General features: G+C 36.3%; 1 long non-coding RNA gene across 1 annotated transcript in view; it reads left to right on the top strand.

The window, feature by feature from the left end:
- LOC144316786 (uncharacterized) overlaps positions 1–25,896 on the top strand; it is a 64,723-nt gene extending 38,827 nt beyond the window's left edge. The window contains exons 4-6 of the long non-coding RNA XR_013382648.1: positions 19,050–19,191; positions 22,094–22,297; positions 25,747–25,896. This is a non-coding gene — a long non-coding RNA (uncharacterized LOC144316786). The remainder of the gene's footprint in view (positions 1–19,049; positions 19,192–22,093; positions 22,298–25,746) is intronic.
- The last annotated feature ends 232 nt before the right edge of the window (positions 25,897–26,128 follow it).

The following is a 26,128-nucleotide window of genomic DNA, read 5'->3' as shown; positions in this document are numbered from 1 at the left end:
TCAAAGTATTAATATTTCATTTTGTTCTGAATGATTATGAATGGCTTTTCTGTCAGTTTTTGTGTATCAGCTTTCTCTTTCTTACTAATGACAACTTATTTACAAATTAGCAAGATTGAAATAGTCAAGAACATTCCATAATTTACCTATTAACTGTGTATGTGGTTGAAGATACAGTAGTTAACCAGACAGGAAAAAATGGCCTTTTTGGAGCTTAGATTCTAGTAGTGGACGGAAAATAAAAATGTAAAATGTGATTATATAAGATAATTTGAAAAAAGGATAAATGCTCTATGAAAAATAAAACTGAAAATGTGCTAGTGGCATAGAGGGAGAAGACTTTTGTAAGGACTAACATTTTAGCATGTGCCTCACTTAGGTTTAAGTTCTGTTGAGATACTGAAAATGTCTACTTTTAGTCTTAATGGTCATTTCTCCCCAAAGCCATCCCTGACTTTGTTAAATTTTTCTTTTGTTTTAAAAACTCCGTTCATCATTCCTTACAACATTGATCATGTTTGCATTTCACATTTGTTTGAGTGATCATTTAATTAATGTCCTTCTCCCCCAGAAACTATATCTATCAGAACAAGGATAGAGTCAGTCTTTGTTCTCCACTCTCTTTAGGCACCGACAATGAGCTTGCTTGTTGTAGATGCTCAATAAATATACATATTTGTTGAAGTGAATGAATGACTAGCAGTTTTTAAATGCTTAACAAATCTGGAGTTGTATGTATTTTCCTGACATATTCCAAGGTCTTGGCCTTGCTTGACAAAGTGGGCACATGATAAATGTCTTATTGTATAAAAATGGATTTTTCCAGATCTTATGTTAATCTGGATTAATAATATGTGGCCCTGTTTGATTTTGAAAGTTGGATCATTCCCAATGTTCATTCAGGAACAGTGGTGGAAACACAGGTAAAAGAGGAGGGAAGACTTTTTTGAAAATGGAAACTTTCTGAGTTGACAGAATGATCTCTCTGTGTCAGAAGGGGAAAGGGAGCAAAACATAAATGTATGTCATCAGGACACAGATTTATGCATTATTTTGATAATGTTTTGGCTGGAACTCAGGGAAAGGAGGAAAATATTTTAGAACAAGCAGTATAAAAGAAGTGTAAATTCTGTAACTTACTTTTGCCAGATTACTGAGTATTGTTGGGGTTCAAAGACTGATTTATGATCTCTTTCCTTTTAGAAGGCTACCAAAACTAGAAGGGAAAGAAAAATAGGGGATTATTTGTCTTGGAACAACAACAAAAAAGAATGGATGAGACAAAAGGGAATGAACTGCTTAGGGAAAGGATCAGCCTGGCTCAATCCTCCTTACACAACACAACCAAGTTCAAGGCTCCAATGGATGTTTGCTAACTTTTCTGATCAACTTCATGCTTTGCAACAAATGGATCAGAAAGGGAGGATCATGGGACGCCTCGGTGGATCAGTGGTTGAGCATCTGCCTTCGGCTCAGGGTGTGATCCCAGAGTCCTGGGATTAAGTCCTGCATTGGGGTCCCCACAGGGAGCCTGCTTCTCCCTCTGCTTATGTCTCTGCCCCTCTCTCTGTGTCTCTCATGAATAAATAAATAGGATCTTAAAAAAAAAGAAAAGAAAAGAAAGAGAGGGTCACATAGGAAGTGTCAATGTGACTACTTTCTAGACCTAGAAGATTCTCAATGATGAGGAATTCACTGCTTTCCAGGCAGCTCACGTTACCTTTAGACACTACCATTAGAACATTCTTGTTCATGTTGAGCCTAAGTCTGTCTTCTTATAGCTTCTGTCTGTTGTTCTTAGTTCTAAGTTCTTGGTGTCTTCAAAGTAAATCTAATTTAGGTTTATGTAAGAACCCTCAGACATATGTAGTCATGTCTTTGCTCCTCCTCTTGTCCTTATTTCTTCCTCTGTCGGTCACCTTTGCTACCAGTGAACTCATGGTCTTATCTATGTCCTTTTTTTTAAAAAAATTATTACATTGCCATTTTAATGGAAAACAGTATTCTTGGTAACCATAGCATACTGTAGATATCTATTTTTTTTAAAGATTTATTTATTTGTTAATGAGAGACAGAGAAAGAGATAGAGAGAGCGAGTGGCAGAGGCACAGGCAGAGGGAGAAGCAGGCTCTATGCAGGGAGCCCGACGTGGGACTCGATCCCAGGTCTCCAGGATCACACCCTGGGCTGAAGGTGGCGCTAAACCGCTGAATCACCCAGGCTGACCTGTAGATATCTATTGACTCAATGTCAGATAAAATTCTTAAGTTCTTTTCAAATTATTCTGCTGGTGAGACATGTCACCCCACTTTGCCTTTATGCAGTCACTTGTTTGGAACAGTTGTTGTCCTATGACTTCAATATGGTGAATATTTTAGATTCTAATTTTGTCATCCAAACTATTTACTATATTCACAGTTTTGTGCAATAGAAAAAAACTGTTAAGCACGCCTCTCTATTTCCATCCAAGTCACTAGTAAACTTTGATCATGAAAGGACCGAGCTCAGAGTGCGTAGAAAGAAATTCCTCACACGTTGGCATTAATCTGTTAATTGGTATCTTTTCGGCATAGTTATCCACTCTATTACAAATGTATCATATAATGTTGTCATCAGGCCCAGTGGTTTTCAACTTTTGCTGCGCATTAGTGTCAACTGAAGAACTTTTAGAAATCCTAATGCCCAGTCCCTATACCAGACCAATTATATCAGAATCCTTGGAGTAGGATTGAGTAATTTTTTAAAACTATCCAGGTGATAGCTCTTCATGTGTAGCCAAGGTTGAGAACAATTGACCCAGTACAGTAATTCCCTAAAAGTCTGATGACATGAATTATCTGGGAGTGCACTTATAAGTACAAATTCCTGGTCCCAATCCGTATTTACTGAGTCAGAATTGCCTGGGAAGCCTCAGAAACTCAGGAGCACTGATAGCTCATGCTAATGACATTTTTACTCCAAAAGGATATGACCAGAGAAGTAGTCAAATCCTGTTGAAATCCAGATTTACTATCTTACCACATTTCTCAGTAAAGGAAGAAAAAGTGTTAGTATGACTTAGACATATGTGATACATTATACTTTTTGTGTTAAAATATCATCTAATTGGTGGTAGCCCCTGAGTTGAAGTCCAATTTATATTTATAATTATTTTTGTGTGTCTTCAAGGACATTTATACATTTAAAAGAGATATATTAAGTGACTCTTCTTGGCCAGACCTGATACCAACCAGGGGGATATTACTGTAAGAAGAAGGTGGATATGGTGAATATGGTCCTTGATCTCATTTGTTTAGTCTGGGATAAGGTGGAGGAGACAATGGTATAAAACAAGTGTCCAGTGGTGGTGAGAGGTTGATTTAGGGAGAGAAAGCTCTTTAGGAAATGACATTTGAGTGCAACATGAAACCTGAGGCGGCAGCTCTAAAGGAAGGGAAGAGCACTGCCAAGAAGAACGGCATATAAAAGACTCTGGAGGACAACAGAGCCTGAATGTTTGAGGGACAGAAAGAAAACCAAGAAGGGAGGGGGTAGAGAATGAAATATGAGACAATTTTTGCATCATGGTCATGAGTTTGGATCTTATTCTAAGTGCAATGAGAAATCACTGAATACTTCTAAGTTGGAGTGTGGGTGATGTGCTTGTGAGGGGAACTGATTGAGTGAAGACTGAGGGAAGAACAGTAGAAATACCAATTGGGATTTTTTTGGCAGTAGTCCAGATAAACATAATGTTTATAATGTTATAATGTTATCATTATAATGCCTGGACTAGGATGATGGAAATGGAGAGGTTGAAAGTCAGATAGATCTTGAGCTAAAACAAAACTCACTTGATATGGAGTATAAGGAGAAGGAGGAATCAAGGATGGATGTTTGTTATGTAATGTTACTGGCCTGATAAATCATGTCTACATGTGTCAAGTATATGAAGAACATTTTCTTTGGATGGGAAATGCTTGGGATAAATAAACTGTATTCAAAGAATAGTTAATGAATGCCTATGTACAGACTCTGGGCTGGCTGCTGTAGGATATACTCATCTGATTATCATGGAGCTGGGTTCTAAAGAGGAGTCAGGGCAATTGGATTCTAGGGCCGGTTCTTTCATAAATTATTACATTGCAGTTTCTGGATAGTGACATAATAAATGTAGAGCTGATGATTAATATAAAATGGAGTATCTAAAATAGTAAGATAAAATAGTAATTGTGTGAACATGATAGGCATATGATCTATCCACTGTGTGACTGTGGGCTCACTTTCCTTTTTGGTAAATGTGAGAGCTTTGGACCATGTAATATCTTAATTAGTTCCTAGCTATGACAGTCTGTAATTCACCAGTCTGTAGAGACAAGGCATGCTTGCTTCATAAAGCACAGTTCAAGGCATTCTAAAATAAATGCCAAATGAGTGGGCCATGTGGGAGTTTTCTTGGGAAGTTCTGATAAGAAGCTAGTCTGGAGTGAGTTAGCCAAGTGAGTTTGCTGTGAGGGGAGAAGATCTGTTTGGCAGAACTAGAAATTTCAGTCAGAGAACAGTGATAGATAAACTTGCAAAAATGTGTTTGAATGGGGTTGTGGAGAGTCTTGGTACCTGGTTGAGATATTTCAGACTTTATCTTAGGGTGAGATGTGAGCAATAAAACCAAAATTTATGGATTGCCTTCAGAAATCAATGTCATGTGTATACAGTGCAGTGAGATGTAGGAGTAAATAGCGGCAGCATTGACATCAGTGGTCCACCTGAGAAGTGATTGTCTCAGAGCCCTGGGATTCCCATTTGTCTCCTCTTTATCCTAGAAGTAGAAGCAGTCTTTAGGATATTATCTGGTAGATGGAGATTTGGCACCTCACCTAGCCACTTTTTGAGACCGTGGGCAGACTCTGGACTGCTCTGTACCTTACTTTTGTGACCTCTCTCTTTTTAAGATTTTATTTATTTATGAGAGAGAGAGAGAGAGAGATAGCAAGAGAGAGTAGAAGCAGGGAAGAGAGAGAGAAGCTGTCTCTGCTCAGCGAGGGCTCTGTCCCAGCACCCATGACCTGAGCCAAAGGCAGATGCTTAACCAACTGAGCCACCCAAGCACTCCACTTTAGTGATCTCTTAAGTGGACCAATAACACCTTCCTTATGGGGTCATTGTGAAGATTATGTATGAGAATTTTAAAGTCTTATGGCTTTAAAACACACTGAAGTTTGCATGTGTACATGGAAGAGATGGCAATGATGCTCAAACTGAGTAAAGTGCTGGAAGATTAGAGGCAAGATAGGAGAGATGGGAGTTTGCCACAGTTCATCCTCTGTCAGAGTTGTCTGAGTCTCTCTTTTAGCAGGTGTTGTTCCATTTCATTGAACCTTACAGGTGTATAGTACAAACTTGTTTAGTCAGATTGTTTTACTGTAAAGCTTTACAGCAGTGCTCATCAATTGACAATCGTGGTGTGGGGCTGAAGGGGCAAGCAACCTGAGATTGCATCTCAGGTTGTATCCCTTGGGTCTGAATCCTACTATTTTCTCTACTCAATGAAGTGATTCCATTCTTTCAGTTGGAGTGTTGCCTTGCTTCGGTGGGCTGGGAAAGCAGGAAAGTTGAAAGTCACTGCTGTGGAGAATAAATAGTGGTGTCCTATAAAATTAACCAATATGATTCTTGAGGTAACCTAAGAGCTATAGTTTCAGGGTGCTTTTCTACTATTTCTGAAAGAGTGAGCTCATGGCTAGGAGTCACTGTGGATTAAGAAATGCTCAGACAGTCAAGGTTATGACTACCAAAAGTCAAATAGGTTGTTTCAGTTGAGCGGTTGGGACAGGTCTTGGCCCATGTATTTGAATTTTTACATCTACCATTTCATTCTAACTCCTTGAGCAACTGCACTCAAGTCTAAGCCTTTGGTCTTTCACTTGATCTTGGTCAGATACAATGACAGTTTGTAGTGATTATAGATTTATTTTTAAAAGACAACCTAGTGACCTTTATATGAATAGCAGCTTTAAAAAGAAGACTAGAAAAAGTCTCTAAGTTAAGCATACATACTTGGTATTATGTTTAAAATTGGAAGTGATGCAGAGAGTATGGCTAATCCCATTCTCCATATGTTTTAAGTTATTATCCTATTTAGTACAGTGTAATTTATATAATCTTAATCAAATTTATTATCTTTGACAAAAAGGCGAATGCTTGGAATACTAAGTTGTCTTTTTAAAAGATGAAGTACATAATTAATTTCTCCAAACTCGTCTAAAAATGCTTAGCGGTCAGTTTTGCCATTTAGATTTATTTAAACATATGTAAATTTGGCATTTTGAGTAGCAATTAATAAAGTTGCTGTAATTTTATTCTTAGATTTTTCTCTTCCTCTCTGGCTTTTTGAAAAGGTAGTAGGCTAAGCATTTAAATTACTGTTATAGTTTTCATAGATTTTGGCTAGTGCTTTGTGGGATAATAAATAGATTATATGAAAACAGTTTCCTTACAAATCTTTTAGAGATAGAGAATTTCATTAAAATAGCATTTATTCATACTGATTTTAAAGTGTAAATGTTTTTAGTCATTATGACAATTAGTAATAATCTTTTCTAATGTAAAAAAATTTTTGATTTAATTACTTAATTCCCAAATGTTCTTTTTTCCCAGTGCTTCTTAAACTTCTGGATGTATTCCCTTTTATGCATTTTTTTTTCTGTATGGAATTCATTTATAGTAAAGAAGTTTTAGTCTTTGAACAACATTGAGCAACTACCAAACTGTGAGTAATTTTGGACAGATCTTTTTGAAACTTTTTGGGTTTCATTTTCTTTATCTGTAAAATAAAGATGTTGAACCCAAAAATATCCATGGTCCTTTCCAGCTTTAAAACTGTTACTCAAAGATCTCTTATCTTTGAACACACATGACAATTTACATGACATTTTTTGGGACATTTATCTACTAAGCATTCTATTTGATTTTTTTTATGTAGGCATCTTATCTGACCTATTTTTAAAACTCTGTGGATGTAGATGTCTGACTTCTCAATTTTTTTTGGGGGGGGAATTGCTCTTAGTATTTAATTTCTTTAATTTTTATTTTTTAAGATTTTATTTTAATTACCTGGTGCTTATCACCACAAGTGCACTCCTTAATCCTCATCACCTATTTCACCCCACCCCCACTCACTTCCCCTTTAGTAGCTATCAGTTTGTTCCCTGAAGAATTTGTTTCTTGGTTTCTCTCTCTCTCTCTCTCTCTCTCTTTCTCTCTCTCTCTTTTCCCTTTCCTTTTTTTTTGTTTGTTTGTTTCAAATCCTACATATGAGTGAAATCATATAGTATTTGTCTTTCTCTGACTGACTTATTTCATTTAGCCTTATACTCTCTGGCTCCATCCATGTCATTGCAAATGGAAAGATTTCATTCTTTCTTATGGCTGAGTAATATTTCATTATTCATATATTGTATTCAATATTTCATATATGTATCACATATTATTTATACATTCATAAATCAAGGGACCCTAGGGTTGCTTCCATATGTTGGCTATTGTAGATAATGCTGCTATAAACGTTGGGGCACATGTATCCCTTTGAATTAGTGTTTTTGTATTCTTTGGGTAAATACCCAGCAGTGCCATTGCTGGAAAGTATGGTAATTCTACTTTGGACTTTTTGGGGAATCTCCATACTGTCTTCCACAGCGGTAGCACCAGTTTGCATTCCCATAAACAATGCAAGAAGATTGCTTTTTCTCCACATCATTGCTAACACCTGTTGCTTCTTGTATTATGATTTTAGCCATTCTGACAGATGTGAGGTGGCATTTTATTGTAATTTTGATTTGCATTTCCCTGATAAGTGATGATGAGCATCTTTACATGTGTCTGTTGGCCATCTGTATGTTTTCTTTGGAGAAATTCCTGTTCTGCTCATTTTTTAATTGGATTATTTTCCTTCCAGGTATTGAGTTTTATAAGTTCTTTATCTGTTTGGGATACTACCTTTTACTTGTTATGTCATCTGCAAATATCTTCTCCCATTCCACTGGTTACCTTTTAGTTTTGGTGATTGTTTCCTTCCCTGTGAAGAAGTTTTTTATTTTGATGCAGTCCCCATAGTTTGCTTTTGCTTTTGTTTTCCTTGCCTCAGGAGACCTATCCAGAAAAAATTTGCTATGGCAGATGTCAAAAAAGATACTATCTGTGTTTTCTTCAAAGATTTTGACAGTTTCCTGTCTCAAATTTAGGTCTTTAATAAATTTTGAATGTATTTTTACGTATAGAGTAAGAAAGTGGTTCAGTTTCATGCTTTTGCATGTTGCTGTCCAGTTTTCCCAGCACCATTTGTTGAAGAGACTGTCATCTTGCCATTGGATATTATTTTTTCCTTTTTTTTTTTTTTAAAGAGAGAAATGGAAAGAGAGAGAATGAGAGAGAGAGAGAGAGAGAACAAGCAGAGGGATCTTAACCAGACTCCCTGCTGAATTTGGAGCCTGATGACCTGAGCTGAAATCAAAAGCGGGGTACTTAACCAACTGAACCCCCAGGCATCCTGCCATTGGATATTCTTTCCTGCTTTTTGGAAGATTAGTTGACCTGTAATTGTGGGCTTATTTCTGAGTTTTCTATTCTATTCCATTGACCTATGTGTCTCTTTTTGTGCCAGTTATTATACTGTTTTGATCACTATAGCTTTATGATACATCTTAAAGTCCAGAAATGTGATGCCTCCAACTTTGCTTTTCTTTTTCAAAACTGCCTTGGCTATTTGGGGTCTTTTGTGGTTTCATACAAATTTTAGGACTGTTTGTCCTAGTTCTGTGAGGGATTGCATTAAATGTGTAGCTTTGGGTAGTATAGACATTTTAACAGTATTTATTCTTCCAATCCACGAGCATGGAATGTCTTTCCATTTCTTTGTGTTATCATCAATTGCTTTCATCAGTTTTTTATAGTCGTCAGAGTATAGGTCTTTCACCTCTTTGGTTAGGTTTATTTCTAGGTATCTTATTATTATTATTATCGTATATTATTGGTGCAATTATAAATGGGATTGTTTTCTTAATTTCTTTTTTCTGCTACTCATTATTTGTGTATAGAAATGCAAATGATTTCTGTGAATTGATTTTATATCCTGTGACTTTACTGAACTTGTTTATAAGTTGAAGGAGTTTTGGGGTGGAGTCTTTGGATTTTTTATGTATAGTATCATGTCATCTGCAGATAGTGAGAGGTCTACTTCTTTCTTACTGATTTGGATGCCTTTTATTTCTTTTTGTTGTCTGATTGCTGGGGCTAGGCCATCTAGGCTTATGTTGAATAAAAATGGTGAGAGTAGACATCTTTGTCTTGTTCCTGACCTTAGGGGAGAAGCTCTCAATTTTTCCTCAGCAAGGATGACGTTAGCTGTGGGTTTTTCATATAAGGCCTTCCTCATCTTGAGATATGTTCCCTTTAAACCTACACTGTTGAGGGTTTTAATCATGAATGGATGTTGTACTTTGTCAAATGCTTTTTTTGCACCTTTTGAAAAGATCATATGGTTCTTTTCCTTTCTCTTATTCATGTGATGTATCACGTTGATTGATTTGCAAGTACTGAACCTCTTACAACCCAGGGACAAGTCCCACTTGATCATGGTGAATATTTTTTTAAAAAATGCATTGTTAAATTTGGTTTGCTAGTATTCTGTTGAGGATTTCTGCATCTGTGTTCACTAGAGATATAAGCCTGTAGTTCTCTTCTTTGTGGTGTCTTTATTTGGTTTTGATATTGGGATAGTGCTGGTTTCATGAAAGAATTTGGAAGTTTTCTTCCCCTTTCTATTTTTTGGAATAGTTTGAGAAGAATAGGTATTGACTTTTAATTCTATTCTGTTTTGTTTTCAGTAAGCTCTGCATCCATTGTGGGGCTTGAATGCACAACCCCAAGATCAACAGTCTCAAACTCTAGTGACTGAGCCAGCCAGACACCCCAGTATTAACTCCTCTTTAAATGTTTGATATGGTTCCCCTGTGAAGCCATCTGGTCCTAGGATTTTGATTATTGGGGTTGTTTAATTATTGATTCAATTTCTTTGCTGGCAGTCTTCACATTTTTTATTTCTTCTTGTTTCAGTTTTGGTAGGTCATATGTTTTTAGGAATTAATCCACTTCACCTACGTTGTCCATTTTGTTGGCATATAGGTTTTCATAATTTTCTCTTAAAATTGTTTTTCTGTGGTGTTATGTCTCTTCTCTCATTTGTGGTTTTATTTATTTGGGTCCTTTCTCTTTTTTTTATTAATAAGTCTGGCTAGAGGTTTTTCAATTTTATTGATTTTTCTTTTTCAAAGAACCAGCTCCTGGTTCTATTCATCTGTTCTGGTATTTTTAAATTTTTATATTATTTATTTCTGCTCTAATGTTTATTATTTCCTTCCTTCTGCTGGTTTTTAAGCTTGTATTGCTATAAACTCCCCACCTAGAACCACTTTTGCTGCATCCTAAAGTTGTGTTTTCATTATGTGTTTCTATGTATTTTTTAATTTCTTCTTTTATTTTCTGGGTTACCCATTAATTGTTCAGTAGCATGTTACTTAACTTCCATGTATTGGTGGTCTTTTTCAGATTTTTTCTTGTGGTTAATTTCTAGTTTCATAGTGTTGTGGTCAGAAAAGATGCATGGTATGATTTACTTCTTCTTGTATGAGGCTTGTTTTGTGGGCTAATATGTGATCTGTTCTGGAGAATGTTCCATGTGCATTTGAAAAGAATGTGTATTCTGCTTTTTTAGGATGGAATGTTCTGAATATATCTGATAAATCCACCTGGTCCACTGTGTCATTCAAAGTCATTGTTTTCTTGTTGATTTATTTTGTTTGCACAATCTGTCCATTGCTGTGAGTGGCATGTTAAAATCCCCTACTATTATTACATTATTATCAATTAATTCCTTTATGTTTGTTATTAACTATTTTATGTATTTGGGTGGTCCCATATGGAGCATGTAAATATTTATAATTGTTATATCTTCTTTTTGGATTGCCTCCTTCATTATTATATAATGTTCTTCTTTGTTTCTTGTTACAGTCTTTGTTTTAAAGTCTATTTCATCCAATATAAGTATTGCCACTCCAGCTTTCTTTTGACATCCATTTGCATCATAAATTGTTCTCATCCCCTCACTTTCAATCTGCAATTGTCTTTTGGTATAAAATGAGTCTTTTGTAGGCAGCATATAAATGGGTCTTTTTTAAAAAATCCATTTTGTCACAGTGTCTTTTGATTGGAACATTTAATCCATTTCCATTCAAAGTAATTATTGATAGATATGCATTTATAGCCATTTTATTACTTGTTTTGTGGTTGTTTCTGAGTTTTCTCTGAGCCTTTCATACTTTGTTGATTTTCTTTAGTGATATATTTGGATTTCTTTCTCTTTATTATTTTCATGTTTATTAGTGGTTTTTAATATATGGTTACCATTAGATTTGTATATAACATTTGCATATGCAGTCTCTGTTAACTTGCTGGTTGTTTGAATTTGAACCATTCTTTACTCCTCTCTTCTACACATTTTAGGTATATGTTGTCATATTTTATATTCTTTTATTTTGTGAGTTCTTTGACTGATGTTTACAGAAACATTCATTTTTACTGCTTTTATGTTTCCTACCTTCATACTGTCACTTTTGATCCTACCTTTTCTCTAAAAGAATCACCTTTAGTATTTTTTACAGGGCTGGTTTAGTGGTCATGAACTCCTTTAGCTTTTGTTCATCTGGGAAGCTGTTTATCTCTCCTTCTGCTCTGCATGACAGTCTTGCTGTATAGAGTATTCTTCGCTGCAAGTTTTTACCATTCAGCATTTTGAATATATCATGCCAATTGCTTCTGGCCTGAAAAGTTTCTGCTGAAAAATCCTCTGATAGTTTTATGGGGTTTCCTTTGTATGTAACTATCTTCTTTTGTCTTGATGCTTTTAATATCTTTTTCTTTATCACTATATTTTTCCATTTTAATTACAATCTGTATTGGTAAGGATCTGTTTTTGTTGATTTTTTGGGACTTCTGTGTGCCTCTTGGGTCTGGATATCTATTTCCTTCTCCAGATTAGGGAAGTTTTTAGCTATTATTTCTTCAAATAAATCTTTTGTCCCTTTTTCTCTTTCTTTTTCTAGGACTCATAATATGAATGTTTTTACGTTTGATGGAGTCACTGAGCTCCCTATGTTTATTCTTGTTTTGCATAATTTCTTTTTCTATTTTTTGTTCAACTTGATTACTTTCCTTTACTCTGTCTTCTATGTCATTAATTTCTTCCTCTGCTTCTTCCAGCCTGCTGTTCATACCACCAAGTATGTTTCTCATTTCATTTATTGAATGCTTTGTCTCTTCTATGTTATTCCTTTCTCTGTGTTAATGATCTCTGATATATTTCACTCTTAAGTGTGAGTATCCTTTTTTTTTTTTTTTTAAGAGAGTGGGAGAATGGGGGAGGAGCAGAGAGAGAGAGGGAGAGAGAATCTTGAGTAGCCTCCATGACCAGTGTGGAACCTGACACAGGGTTCAATCGCATGATCCTGAGATTATGATCATAGCTGAAATCAAGAGTTGGATGCTTCACCAGCTGAGACACCCAGGTGCCCCAAGTCCAGTGAGCTTATGATCATTGCTTTAAGTTCTCTATTGGGCATGTTACTTATATTTGTTTCACTTAGGACTCTGGCTATGGCTTTATTCTATTTTTTCATTTGGGACACATTTCTATGTCTTCTCATTTTATCTAGTATATATATATATATATAATATTTAGTTAGTAAAATTAGCTATATATTCTGTTCCTCCAGATACTGATTTTATGAAGAAGAGGCCCTGTAGTGCCATGCCATATAGTGTCCTCTGTTCCCTTGGTACTGGTGCTTCCAAAAGTATGCCCCCAATATGAGCTGTTTATGCTTTGTTGTTGTGTCCTGGATGCTCTATCCTTTAGGTCAGTTATCTGAAGGGCCTCTCTTTGCCTATTATGAGTTGTGTTTGTTCCCTGGCCTGAGTGTGGCATGTTTTAGTTGGTGTGCTCTGGTCTGTTTGTGAAATGAGAGCTGTTACATCTACTGCTGTATCTGAGGCCTTGCAAAACTCCTGGGTTTAGGGACCTGATGGAGTTACTGAGGGGTTTGAGGCAGCCTTCTTGGTGAGGGGCCTGTCTTACTGAGAATGAGGCACACATGACTAGGAAAAGCAGTTCTTTTGGAGTGTTGTGGGGAGGAGCTTGCTGTAATCAAGTTATGTAGCAAGTATGGGTGCAATGTTGGTTCCCACAAGTGGCCCTCTGCTTGTACTGAGGAGTTGGGGAAATGACACCTGGCAGTTCCTTTGTTCCCAGGAAGGTCTTTTCATGAATGTTGCTTCTCTGGGACATATTCCAATTTGAACAACTGATCTTCCCACTATGCACCTCTGGTGCTCCATAGATTGCTGTTTCCAGGCTCTATGTAGGCTGTTTGCCCTGCCTTTTCTCCAAGGTCAGCCCCAATGTCTTTTGAACTCTTCCATGGACAAGCATGCTGAACTTTAAAACTCCAAGCTTTAAATCTTCTTGGTTATAAGAACTCAGGGGATTTGGGCCCCATTGCTTTTCCAAGCCATTTACTATAGGGATTTACTTTTTCCCTGCATTAGTATGTCTCATCCCTTCTCTAAGACTTCAGCTCTGTCCTCACCACAATGCCCACAATCCATTTATCTCTCAAGCAATTCATTTCAATTTAAAAGATTATCAGATTACTAAACTTTCACTTTTCTTTTGTTTGTGCATTGTTTTTTAAAAAAACTGAAATATTAAAATTTAATTTTTTAGACTCATAAGTTAATATCTACTTCTAAAGAGTTGATGAAAATAAAAATGGCTGCAAAATATCACTTGTGCTCACCAAAATTCTAGTTGGCATGGCTATGTGCCTTATTTTGATAATGAAATTTCCCTCTTTAGTGGAGATATAAAGGAGCTAATTTCTTATGTTTTCTTTCCCAGCTCAGTGAACCTGAAACCTCAGTTGAGATGATAGAGTTATAAAATGGTGGAATCTTTATCAGTGTGAATCCTTGTAATACAAAAATAAATGAGTCCCTTTTGTCCCCTATCCATCCTCCCATTTGACAGGGTCTGAAGTAGATATAGTTAGATAGACAACATAAGGCAGAAATAATGTTGTTGTTTTTTTTTAAGTCACTGGTTCTTTTTTTTGTTATCACAGCATAACATTAGCCCATTTTGACTTTTTTTGTTATCACAGCATAGCATTAGCCCATTCGGACTAAGATATACACTGAATGAAAATAATTTTATACTTATACTTGTAAGAAAAATACTTAATAAATTGAAATGTTTCATATTCTATTATGAACCTCCAATATGCTTTGTGAAAGCTTTCACTCAAGTGAAACACTTGAGTAAAATTTAGCTCAACTTTCACATACTGTTTTCATAGAGTGAAAAGTAATGCTGCTTTTGATACAGCTGCAAAGTAAATTATTAAAGAAACATTTTTAGAACTGTGTTACAATAGAGATAATGGAAAATCTCTGGTGGTGTGAATACTTGTTGGATACATTTTTATTTAAACTCATTTTTTGCAGGTAAGAACCAGGCTCAACCACTTCCTAAATTCATTACCATATTTATTTACCACTAGTGATTTTCAAGTTGGATATTAATTTTTTTATAGAAAATAGGTGTATAGCCTGTGTAAACAGACTGCATTTAAACTTTCTTTAGGTTTAATTATTTCAGATTTTGCAAAGTTTTCTCCCCAAAGGAAAATATATTATAGAGACTAAAAAATTTAAGAAAACTGTGTAAAAGCCTTTTGCATACCAACTACTGCTTTTGTAAGACATAGAAGTAACCACACAGACCTTAGGGGTGGAAGCCTATATTCAAATCTCAGCCCTACCAGTTATAAGCCTTAATGATCTTGGGCAAGTTGCTTATTCTCCTTGTGCCTGTTTTCTCATCTGATAAAAGGAGATAGTAATCATAAATCATAGAGCTTAGGTATACTATATGTAAAATGCTTAAAGCTGTATCTGCCATGTAGTGAACACTCTATAATTATTGCCCAATCCTGGTAAACATTCAAAGAAATTTCCTCTTATATGTAAAAATGTGCCTATTATTAGAAGAATTCTTTTATTATTGGAGAAGTTCATCAACCAATTTTCACTTATTTTACTGTATGCTATTTAGCTTTTTTCTTTTTTGTATACAGTTGCTTTTTCTACCCCTTATTCCTTTGTCACATTTTGTTATAATGCTGGTACTCAATCATGCATGTATATTTGTAAACTATATTTTCAATTTAATTTTGTTGATATCCAGTCCCCTATAAGATTAGTTACCTCTAAATTATTATTAGTATGGCCAATTCCCTTAATAATACTAAGCATCTATAAGACTAAAACATGTTTCTAGAATCATAAAACTTATTTCTGACCCATAGGTGAAGTATTAGTCAAGATAAAAAGCTAGGTCAACAAACATTTATTAATGTACTCAGCGCTGGTTGATTCTGTGGAAAGTAAAATTGATATAAAGACAGGACTCCTGCTCACCAGGGTTTTATAACATAGTTGAAGAATTATGAATAATAAACATGAAGCAGGGGCAGCCCGGGTGGCTCAGCGGTTTAGTGCTGCCTTCAGTCCAGGGCGTGATCCTGGAGACCCGGGATTGAGTCCCACGTCAGGCTCCCTGCATGGAGCCTGCTTCTCCCTCTGCCTGTGTCTCTGCCTCTCTCTCTCTCTCTTTGTGTTTCTCATGAGTAAATAAATAATTTTTTAAAAAAAAATCATGAAGCAGAGACCTCTACACGTTGGAAACAAATCATTGTTTTTATATAGGTGACACAGAAATTTTGAGAAGGGAAGCATCACTTTAGGCTGAAGAATTCAGAGAAACTTCAAGAAAGGGCTGCAATGGAGATATTCCAGATAGTCTGGAATATCACAGTTACCGAAATGCATACACTGTTTCTGTAGCACGAGAAAGCAATGTAGCTTAAGATACATCTGCATTGCAAAGCACAGACTGATAAATCTGTAGGGGTCTTCAGTGTTGTCATAATATAGAGCTGATAGAAATAGATGGAGCAAAATGGGAACAGTGGATATGGAAATATCCCAGGAGAAAGGATTGTATGTTGGAGCTAGGTCTGAAAGGGATTAGACGATGTTAGGATGCATGTAGGGTTTGAATAGTTGCTATGAGGCTGGGGTGGAAGAGTCTGACATTCATACCCAAGCCATTAGATAAGCCGTATTATGGGATAGCTGATCTTTAAGTCTTAGGACTCTGTGTAGCTTTTCAGAATATTATCTATGGCTCCTAAATTCTATATAGAGAGAAGATTCCATTTTGATCACATTGATAATGTGATTTAGAATATAGTGATTGCGACTTTAAGTCCTGAAATGGCATTATAATGTAGAAAGGCGGGGGTCTTTTACATATTTTTATAAATATGTATTAATATTTGAGAAATAAATTACAGTAGCCTTCAGCTAGTAACTATGAAATCTGGCTCACACTTGATTGAGTGTCTACTATGGTTCAATAGTGAAGCATAAAGATTTGTGTTCTGGAAATATTGATCTGACATCATTTTCAGAAAGGATTACATGGGAGAGAGAGAAGAATGTCGAGAAGAGGGGTCTAGGCAGGTGGTGATAAAAGAGAGTGGGGGTATGGCTGTGTGCATAGAGAGGGGTGTAACAAATCAAAGATACTTGAAATGGTGAATCAGCAAAGCTATTTTGTCAAAAATCTCAAAAATATTTTCCTGAAAATAAGATTTGAAAAGAAGACTGGTATTTGCATTAGGCATTTAATAGGCTTACCTGGGGAAAGAGGGTGACAGAAGACAAAGGGAGAATAAGAAAAGTAAAGAAAAGGAACTTAAACTTTCCCTGTTCTTCAGGTGGGAGATCTCCCAGAAGTCAGCCTGAGCTGTGTTAGAATCACCTCTGCATCTCCCACATCCTAAATGTGCAAAACTCATTGGACTTTTGAAAAGAGGATCCCAGTAGAGTTATTCAGCAACGAATTATGAAAGCAAATGTGAAATTTCATGGGGAAGGATTGTCATAGAAAAGAGGATTTTGAAAATATTTCTCAATCAATAATGCTTGAACAAAACCTAAATGTCTTTGTAGGTTAGTAGGGCATTTATAGCACAGTTTATTTTTTAAATTTCTTCTTGCTATATAAAAAAATAAGTCATATGTTGCTCAGGATGATATTTATGTATTTATTTATCTGTCCAGATATATCAAAGTGACCAGATAATAGTTTTTCTTGATCTTTTCTTCCCACTAACCCTATAGTAGTAGTTGTAGATATAATAAATAAGAAAAAACTTTTATCTGCTAGTTTGGTATAAACCTTGACCCTTGGCATGTAGGGAAATGGCAAATTTCAAGACTGAATTACCTCATTTGCATGGATTCTGATTTTTGTCACACTCTACATGAGAAAGTGATAAGTGGAGGTTGATAGGAAGCTGGGTGATTTCTAACTTTTAAAATAGGCTCATTAAGCGCAACATCAACTCAAATCTGCACACTTTGTTCCTGTGTGGCATGGCTGCTAATTATTCCCCGCTGACTGAATCAGTTCTAAGTGTGCAACACAGCAAGTCAAAAGTTGGGAAGTTCCTAGAAAAAGCTGTTGATGAATAACAATTTATACCTTTTCGCAGTTTACTTTCTTGTTAGCCAATTCTAAACTTGCAACATGATATCCCTTGATCAAAGGAATGTGAGTGGACAAGTGTCCTCTGCTGATAGGACATTGCACTCTAGTGAATGAGATGGAAGCTACCCAGCCGCTCAGATACAATTTGATGGAAATGAAAGTGGATCCCAAGATAACTACTTGTATTTCTCAGCTCACCCAGCCTAATTTACATTCATCTTTCAGCCACTGTATACTCAGAAATTACCCCACTTTCTTTTCTAAGTTCCTGGCCCATCATGGCTTAAGCTTGAACTACAAGAAACATCATCTTCTCTGAAGAAGGGGAGGAAATCTTTATGGTGAAGTCATTTATCCAGTACTCCTTGATACTTCCCTGATCAGGTGCTCAGAATCAATGAATGAGAAAATTTCCATTTCAGTTGGTTGACTTACAGCTAACAATAATAAGGTTGCCATTTATTGATCATTTACCCAATACCAGTCACTGTGTAAGATTTATCATGAATTCTCTTTTAATATCCATGATAAACCTTTGCAATAGGTGTTATTCTTTTCTTTTTTTTTTATTCTTTTCAATTTATAGATAAAGCTACTGAAGATTGTAGAATGTAGGTATTGGGATACTACACAGGTACTAACTGGTAGTGCTAGGATTAGAACCTTTTCTCTCTAAAGCTAAGCATGTGCTCTTTATGTAGAGTGGTGATAGTCTGAAACAAGAATTTTTTTCAACCAGCGTGCTGGGAAAGGGGTTTCTTCATGGTTTAAAACTGTCCCTTTTGATCAGCTCTAGCCTAACCTCTGATAAATCTAGACTTTAGACAGAACAGGATAAAGTAACTGAGAAATAAACTGGCTTGTAAATTTACCTAACAGGATTGAGACGTATCATGAGCCTTCTACCTCCAGAGGACAGTCATGTGTGACCTGGATTTGCCTTGAGTCAGGGTTTGAAATTAAAAGGATTTTGTTCTTGGGGCTCTCAGCACTCTCAAAGGAGTACCTGCCTTTGGCTCAGGTCCTGATTCTAGGAGTCCTGTGATCAAGTCCCTCATATGCTCTCTGAAGGGAGCCTGCTTCTCCCTCTGCCTGTCTCTGCCTCCTCTCACTCTGTGTCTCTCATGAATAAAGAAATAAATTTTTTTTTTTTAAAAAAGGCTTTTGAAAAAAATAAATAAATAAAAATAAAAAAGGCTTTTGTTTTTTTAAAGTGTAAGTTTCAGTGAAGGAGGAGCCAGGTTAATAGTGAGGTGACTTCTAGGATTGAGAGAGCAGAAAAGTAGCTCAACTCAATAGAAATAGTTGGAATGTGAGTGCTTTGTGTTTGCATGTTTGACAGGTTGAAAGAAGGAAGAGACACCTTTGCTCTGGGCCCTTGAAGTTCCTTGGAGAGGGCAGGACCAAGAGCATCTCAGTGACAAACATAATGGACTGAAATCCAGGGTCCCTCTGCAATTTTCCAGCACTGTATTGGTTCTAATGTGAGTGTGCCCCCAAAGGACTAAGACTTGATTATTTTGATTTTTAAATTTTTTTCGATTTTGAAAAATAGGTATAACATCTTTTACCTCTAATGTATCAGAAAAAAAATTATACTTATAAACCATAAAGGGTGTGTTCTCAACAAGGGTAATATTACCCCCAAGGTGATGTAAATTAGTTCTTGGGAGGGGTGAAAAAAAGTACTACTCCCTCTATATATAAACCACAGACATACATGGAATCCCTGGGTGGCTCAACAGTTTAGTGCCTGCCTTCGGCCCAGGGCATGATCCTGGAGACCCGGGATCGAGTCCCACATCAGGCTCCCTGCATGGAGCCTGCTTCTCCCTTTGCCTGTGTCTCTGCCTTTCTCTCTCTCTGTCTCTCATGAATAAATAAATAAATCTTTACAAAAAACCCCCCACAGATATACAGCTATACAGTATAACTGTGGTATATCATGGGGAGACTAGGGAAAATTATTTAAAGATGTCTGTTTAAAAAGAGGTGTGAAAATGAAAATTTATTGAGAAACACTGCTCTAGAGTTTCAGATTCTTAGGGAAATATTGAAAGTTACAAGGGTCAAAGAGGAAGATATGAAGTAGTATTTAAGAAGGAAGATAGATATACAATACTTGCAGGAACGGAAGGAAGTGGAGAGAAGGACAAATACACAAGCATCATAAAAAAGAATTTTGTTTTTGCTGTTTAAATGGGCAAAACTTACATAAATAAAATAATAAATCAGTTAAGTTCATTTCTTTAACCCAGGAGATATTGTTATAAGCTCTTTAAAATGTCTCTGCAAATGTCAGGAAACAGAAGTTCTCCAATTAGTCATGTTTGATATATTCTCTGTTTCATGCAGAATTTGCTTATTTTGGGACATGAAATCTAAGCATGGGCAATGTGGCTTTAGGTGTCCTTTGTTTCCCACAGTCATATTTAGTACTGGTCTACACTCTGCTCCCTCCAAAAATGATTGTGATCAGAATCCTTAGAAAGTTAAATAAGTTGGTTTTAGGTTTTAAGGACCACTTAAGGATGAAATCCTTTGTGTTTTGTTTTGTTTTGTTTTTAGAGAAAGAGAATTGTGCTTGTGTGCACTTGATCGGGGGGTGTGGGGGTTGGGGGGGGCAGGGGAGGCTAAGGGAGAGGGGGAAAGAGGATTTAAAGTAGGCTCCAGGGATCCCTGGGTGGCGCAGCGGTTTGGCGCCTGCCTTTGGCCCAGGGCGCGATCCTGGAGACCCGGGATCGAATCCCACGTCGGGCTCCCGGTGCATGGAGCCTGCTTCTCCCTCTGCCTATGTCTCTGCCTCTCTCTCTCTCTCTCTGTGACTATCATAAATAAATAAAAATTAAAAAAAAAAAAAAAGCAGGCTCCATGCCCAGTGAGGAGCCCCATGTAGGGCTAGAACTCATGGCCCAGAGATCATGACCTGAGCCGAAATCAAGAGTGGGATGTTTAACTAACTGAGCCACCCAAATGCCCCAATCCTTTGGGTTTTTGTTTGTTTGTTTTTGTTTTTGTTGTTGTTGTTGCTGTTGTTTTCTGAAACTTAATTTAAATTCTCTATGTCAATGGTTCTTAAACTTTAGCTGCATCCTCATCACCTGGAGGCCTTACTAAAGCTCAGGTGGCTTGCTGGGCTCTAGTCCCAGTGTTTTGGTTCAGAAGGCCTAGGATGGGGCCCAGTGATTTGCAATTCCAATGTTGATGCTGCTCTTTGGGGACCACACTTTGAGAACCATTGTCCTGGATCAATGGGTTCCCTAACTTGTGGGTCATCAGAATCACTGAGCAGCTATTATAAAATATGTATTCCTAGGCTAACCTTTTGAGAATCTGAGTCAGTGAATCTAGAGGCACTTGGATTTTATATATTTTTATTGTCCCTCAGATAATTCTGCTAACCATTTGGGCTGGGAATTTCTCTTCCATGTGGCTCTCATCAGAACCATCCTCTGGCACTGGAGACTGACTGCCCTTTGGTTCTTCATTTGTAAAATAACTTTGCAGGGCAATATATTGCTCCCAGTGGATGATGCAGTTTTGTAGTTTCATTTATTAATACTGTCGTTCTTCTAAAGTGGATGTTGATTGCCTGCTTGAGATTTTAGGAAAAAGAGCAGATGTCTCTCTTTGGGGGTTGGTTTATGAAATTGTACTGCCCAGATACAGAATATCAATTAGGCCATTTCGGGTGGAAAATATGAAAAGCAAAATTCTGGATTCTGTGTTCTGCTGTTCAAAGAAATCAAACAAAGAGAAATGTTTACTCTTTTTATAATTAATAATATGTCAGAGAAATGTATAATATTTTACTTATAATTTTGGGCTGTTTTTAAAAATCGAACTTTGTCTTTGAGTTGATCAGGAGAACCCAAAGCACTGGCAAAATTTTACTAGTATTTGGGAAATCGGAGTTGTATGGGATGACAGTATTGATATTTTGCTTGAGGAAAACATAATTTTTTGAGCATAATATAATTTCCTTGAGCTTATTTTGAAAGTGATTTCTAAAACCAGATTAGATGATTAAAGCTGAAATCTCTTTACCTCGAAGAAGAGTCAAGAACCACAACAATCAATCAGTTAATCAATCAATTGATCTATTTAAGCATCATCTCTTTCCATTGGAAAATTTGTAGTAGCCCCCAGATAGAACTTTAAAAAAATCTTTCTAGAGAATTTTCTGATTTGTCTGAATTCAGGATGTTTTAGAAAACTCAGTCTGGGAGAAACAGTGATTTGTGCTGTGCAATGACAAGGGAATGCTAAGAGATTGTATTAGATCAGGATGGTGATACTGTTTCAGCTAAGCCTTTCTCCCTAGAAACTTAAGGACTGGAGAACACTTATGATGCGGGGACCACACACTAATTATTCTGGAATTAGTTACAGATCCTCAAGGTACTACTAGCCCAACAGCTGGAAAGGATCTTTATCAGAGAATCAAGGATGTATAATCACTTAATTATTACATTTCCGGACATGTGGAATATGTGCTATCAATTACTCGTCAAGTTTCATTTCTGAGGTCAAAGACTTCAGCAACTCCCTTCACTTCAACGAATAAGCAATTCCACGGCAAAGTTTGAGGTATGGGAGGCTCCGTGAAGAATCTTTGGCATCCTAATAAGTTTTTTATTGTTTTGTAGGCTACTGTAAATGCCAATTTTATTATATGTTATTGCTGATAGTTATTTTTCTACATTATCCTGTCCATTCATTCTCTCCAATAATTGTGAAGTATAAATGCCTGCTTATAAATATCTATTGGCTTAACCTAGCCACTAATGTATAAACCCTTTAACCTTCACCAAAGTGACACCATGGAAGCAATGATGCATGAAACTTTACTCACATATATACAGATCTCCATTTCTTTCGTGTCATTGGGAGATATTTATTTCATGGTCAAAAGCAGTGACTCATAAAAATGTAACTGAATTTCCATTCATTCTTTAGATTCCAAGGTGTCTGGTGGTCTCACTGCTGCTGGGTTGTGACAGCTCTCTCAGTTCCCTGCTCTGGGGTTCTGAGTGGGAGTGTGGTCTCCTTCGCTTTAAATCCTGTAGGTGAAGGGGGCCAGAGAATGTAGGGGTTGAGGCTAGGGAGAATAAACAGGAATGCACTGGCAGTGAAGAAAACTGACTTGCATGAGGGAAAGTGAGGACAGATACAATTGAGGGAGGAGTAGGTATCAACCAAAGCCTGTTTCCCCCAAAGAATAATGGTAAAAGCTTTCTCTCTGCTTCAGAATGAGTGTCACCCTTTGTAGATCTGGGGGCGGGGAGAGGGGGGAGAGATTCTGGTCTTGCACAGCTTCATTGGTGAAACATCAACTCTGAAAACTTTGTCAATTAGATTTTACCCAATCTGATCATGCTAAATGAATGCATTTTCTTTCTAGGATATGAAACTAGATAATCATTGCCTAGGAGTGCAGAGCTCAGAGTGGAATTTAACATAAGCTTAGCCATATCTTTTCATGTCTGTCAGTGTTAATGCTGTCTGTCCCTCTTAAAGCAAAGAATGTCAGAAACCGACAAGTATCAGTTGATCATACACTTATCCTGGTGCATTGTCACCAGTGAATGTTCTGTAAATGCTCCTTGGGTGGCGTTTTCATCACAAATGTTTTTTTCAAAAAATATGTGATAGGAACGGTCACTGGTTTCAAGCAGGGGACCATTTGCAGTAATTATATCTCCTTATTAAATATGTGATAAGCATCAGAAACACAAATTTCTTGTGCTTAATAACTACAAAGGATCTTTGATAATAAGCCCTAGCCTTCACTTTCAAAAGTTTCTACTTTAGTGGGAAAAAAGGAACACAGGCAAATCAGTATCCTGAGAGACTTGAAAAATGGCTGAGTTGACTCATTGTTTAAATGGGACAGAATCTTAGATCCCTTATCTTTTGATGGCAGACAGAGGATGGAGGATTGGAGAAAAGCATGGAAAATTAAACTTTAATTTTCTTGATGAGGTTATACAAATAACAACAGTAGACTTTTTAATGAAAGTCAGAAATGTTAACCCAAGCGGACACTTAGAAGGCCAGTGTTTTTTCTTAAGTACCCTTGGGTTCTTCAATGTTATTTTTTCCACACCATTGCATATTTTTACTGTTCGAATAGCTCCCTTTGGAGTTAATAAAACATTCACTTAACTGTACTATAAGTCATATATGTTTCCCAAACCTGAGAAGACATGACTGAACAGATAGCTAAATAGCTTAAGCAGAGTAAGAAGATATCTTGGAATTGAATTGCAATTGTAAATATTGTTTGTTATGATCAAAACTCCCATAAAACAGCAATTAATTTTAGATAATTACTACTTGGAAACTACATAATTGCATGTTTCCCTCCAGAGTCACCTTGCCTTTGTGCAGAGTATTTAATTGGCCATGCAGTTAACCTGAAAGGGAAGGGCACTTATAGTAGAATTAAAGACTGTAGCCATATGACATTCTAAATCGAAATATGTGAAGCCACTGAGATATTTAATCACAGTAGTTATTATATCTTTGGAATTAAATCCAGTAGGAGAAAAAAGTTTTAGTTCTAGGATTAGTTACATAGGAGCCTCCCTTCTCAAATATAAAAGAGCTTATGTGTGCAAATCAGAGGACCATTCTTGAAGGTGAAAGAGTTTTCCATCCCCTTGGAATTGTGGAGAGACCTAACTTGGGGGATTTACATAGGAAGCTTGCCCAGTAGAATGCCCAATGTTCTTAATAGTGTAGTGGTCAAGACAGAGGCCCTGGGATCTGACCCCTTCGGTTTGAAACTCTGTTCTGTCACTTATCTGCTGAACAAGCTACTTTTTGAACTTACTATCCCTTTTTGAACTTTAGTTTCATCACCTATAAAATGGGAATAGTAATACAAAAATAAAGTAGAAATAATAAAATACCTACTTGGAAGGGTTGTAGGGATTTTTATGAACTAAAATGAATAAAATGTTTAGTATAGTGCCTTATATTTGGTAAATATTTGATAAATGTTTATTTTTATTATATTTAGTTTTGTGATGGTGATTTCTTCCCTAACACATATACTATAAGATATAAACTGACTCAAATTTTGCTTCAGTTGTGCTGTCTCATTCTCCATTCAAAGAGTTTTAGTTTGAATTAGCCACATATGCATTATGCATTATCATGATCCTTAACTAGAATGACATATTTTAAAAGCAGTTTTATCTTTGCACTTTTTGATGATTTAAAAATGTAACCAATGCATCTATTATGTCCACCATAAAAATATGCATTGAAAGACTCTGCTTAAAAAGTACAAGGTACCTTTTTTTTTTCAGTCATCAAAATTGTTCAAAGTCTTTTCAAGGACTCCATTGTCAAATTCTATGTGCAAGATCCTGTTTGAGTGGTTCAGATTTAAATTTCTTTTGTCTTTTAAAAGGCATTATTCTACATCCCTTAAACTACATATTTTATGGGACATTTCTTTCTAAATTTAATGAGAATTTCTTAAAAACAATTTTTTTTTGGTTTTTCAAGTCTATTTATAGAACAAACAGGTTGTAGGGTAATCTTCTGTCACTGACTCTTTAGTCTGGACAAAGTTAAATGTCACGATACGTATCTGTAGTTGAACTTGAGATGCACCTACAGTTACCAATGCTTGTATAAACCCAATGTCTTAATATTATATTAAGAATCTGTGGAGATGTGAATGATCTTCTATACATTAGAGAATAATTCACAGGGGCATAAAACAAGGCTATAGTCTACCTCCCTTTTATTATTTTTTGAAGTTACTTATAAATTATTAAAATTTTGGATGATATGGAAGCATGACTATATATCATAAAGAAGTTTCTTTTTTATGCAGATGGTATGATTTAATTGTCATGCACCAGGATAGGCTTCAATACATGAATGGTCCTATTAACTCACTGTTTCTAAAGGAATAATATAAATTCCACTATCATATTTTCTGAGATGCCTTTAATAGTAAATTTCAATGAAGATTTAATAAGAAGTTTTAAAAATAAATATTGTATTTGATGTTCCAGCAAATAAAAGACCTTCCCATTTAAGGAACATTAACATGAGAAATCATGCAAGTGTATTTTACAACTGAGCATTGAGCAGATGGAGCATGAGGAGTTCTTAAAGGCTCTGGAATGCTACTTGACAGGCCCATGTCAAGATGCCCATCTCTGCCCTGGCAAGTACTTACATGGATACTTTTCTACTAAAATGATCACCAAGGATAAACTTATAAGCGTGTTATGGATACAAAAATTATAAATGTTGAAGTTCTTTATAGGGTTGGGAGGGTATTCCATGTCTCCATTCCAAGGAACCCGAGCAGGGTGTGTGTGGGGGTGTACCAATATTATACATCAGTACAAATTATTAAAATCTTATAGTCAATCTTCGATGAAAACCAAA

This window comes from Canis aureus, chromosome 7 (genome assembly GCF_053574225.1).
Source record: "Canis aureus isolate CA01 chromosome 7, VMU_Caureus_v.1.0, whole genome shotgun sequence".
Taxonomy (NCBI): Eukaryota; Metazoa; Chordata; class Mammalia; order Carnivora; family Canidae; genus Canis; species Canis aureus.
This window is presented reverse-complemented; position numbering and strand designations above follow the sequence as displayed.